The sequence below is a fragment of the Tupaia chinensis genome, unplaced genomic scaffold (genome assembly GCF_000334495.1).
Source record: "Tupaia chinensis unplaced genomic scaffold, TupChi_1.0 Scaffold144084_1, whole genome shotgun sequence".
NCBI lineage: Eukaryota > Metazoa > Chordata > Mammalia > Scandentia > Tupaiidae > Tupaia > Tupaia belangeri.
Genome location: NW_006203938.1, coordinates 32,399 through 34,470, shown reverse-complemented (window position 1 = coordinate 34,470; position 2,072 = coordinate 32,399). Strand labels below are relative to the sequence as shown.

General features: G+C 51.4%; 1 pseudogene; it reads right to left on the bottom strand.

The window, feature by feature from the left end:
* The window catches only part of LOC102496830 (deoxynucleotidyltransferase terminal-interacting protein 2 pseudogene), a 31,328-nt pseudogene that overhangs the window by 1,053 nt on the left and 28,203 nt on the right, over positions 1-2,072 (bottom strand).

The window sequence follows — 2,072 nt, the reverse complement described above, 5'->3', positions numbered from 1 at the left end:
GACAGAGGGGTCTCTGGCTTGTGGGTCCCGGGGCTGAAGCTATGGGAGGCAGTTCTCCCTTGGATTTCCTTTCCCAGGGGTCCAATGATGGGAGTGGGGTGTCTGTTGGACTGAGGGCGTTCCTCTGTGGTAATGAGAAGAGAGAAACTTAAAATTGAAAGTAGAGGAGTAGGAGAGAAAAAGAAAGAATAATAAAAAAGTGTATCTGGCTGACAGAGGGGTTTCTGGTTTAGAGTTCCCCAGGCTGAAGCTATGGGATTCACTCCTCCATAGAAGTTCCTGGTCCAGGGGTCGAAAGATGGGTGTGGAGTGTCTGTAGAATGGAGGGTGTTCCTGGCTTACAGAGGGGTCTTTGTCTTGGGGATCTGGGGCTGAAGCTACGGGGAGCAGTCCTCCCTCGATGTTCTTGGCCCTAGGGTACAAAGATTGGAGTGGGATTTCTGTAGAACTGAGGGTGTTCCAGGCTGACAGAGGGATCTCTGGCTTGGTGCTACTGGGCTTGAAGCTATGGGGGGGGGCAGTGTTCCCTCGGAGTTCCTTGTCCAGGGTTTGAAAGATGGGAGTGTGGTGTCTGTAGGACTGAGGGCGTTTCTTGCTGACAGAGGTTTCTCTTGCTTGGGGTTCCCAGGGCTGAAGCTACGAGGGGCCATCCTCCCTTGGAGTTCCTGGCCCAGTGGTTGAAAGATGGGAGTGGGGTGTCTGTAGGACTGAGGGCGTTTCTCACTGACAGTGGTTTCTCTTGCTTGGGGTTCCCGGGGCTGAAGCTACGAGGGGCCATCCTGCCTTGGAGTTCCTGGCCCAGTGGTAGAAAGATGGGAGTGGAGTGTCTGCAGGACTGAGGGCATTCCTATGTGGTAAAGAGAAGAGAGAACTTTACAAATGAAAGAAGAGGAGGAGAGAAAAAGAAAGAAAAAAACTGTACCTCACTGACAGAGGGATCTCTGGCTTGGGGGTACCAGGGCAGAAGCTACAGGGGGCAGTCCTCTCTCTGAGTTCCTGGCCCAGGGGTCGAAAGATGGGAGTGGGGTGTTTGTAGGACTGATGGCATTTCTGAATGACAGAGGGGTCTCTTGCTTGGGGTTTCCAAGGCTGAACCTAAAGGGGGCAGTCCTCCCTAGGAGTTCCTTGCCCAGGAGTCAAGATGGGAATAGGGTGTCTGTAGGACTTAGGGCATTCCTATGCGGTAATGAGAAGAGAGAAATTTACAAATGAAAGAGAGGAGAAGGAGAGAAAAAGAAAGAAAGAAAGAAAAGGTGTACCTGGTTGGCAGAGGGGTCTCTGGCTTGGGGGGGTTCCTAGTCTGAAGCTATGGGGGAGGGGGTAGTCCTTCCTTGGATTTCCTTGCCCAGGGTTTGAAAGATGGGAGTGGGATGTCTGTAGGACTGAGGGCGTTCCTTTGTGGTAATGAGAAGGGAGAAATTTACAAATGAAAGAAGAGGAGAAGGAGAGAAAAAGAAAAAAATAAGTGTATCTGGCTATAGAGGGACTGGGCTTTGGGGTCCAGGGGCTGAAGCTACAGGGGGCAGTCTTCCCTCAGAATTCTTGTCCCAGAGGTTGAAAGATGGGAGTGGGTTGTCTGTAGGACTGATGGTGTTCCTGGCTGAAAGAGGGTTCTCTGGCTTTGGGGTCCTGGGGCTGAAGCAATGGGTGGCAGTCCTCCCTCAGATTTCCTGACCCAGTGGTTGAAAGTTGGGAGTGTGGTGTCTGTAGGACTATAGGACTAGGGTCATTCCTGGCTGACAGAGGGTTCTCTGGCTTAGGGGTCTCGGGGCTGAAGCTATGGAAACATTCCTCTTTTGGAATTCCTTGCCCAGGGGTCAAAAACTGGGAGTGGGGTGTCTGTAGGACTGAGGGCGTTTCTCTGTGGTAGTGAGAAGAGAAAAATTTACAAATAAAAGATGAGGAGAAGGAGAGAAAAAGAAAGAAAAATTAAAAAGTGTACCTGGCTGACAGAGGGGTGTCTGACTTAGGGTTCCTGGGTCTGAAGCTACAGGGGGCAGTCCTACCTCTAAGTTCCTGGCCAAGGGGTCAAAAGATTGGAGTGTGGTGTCTGTAGGACTGAGGGCATTCCT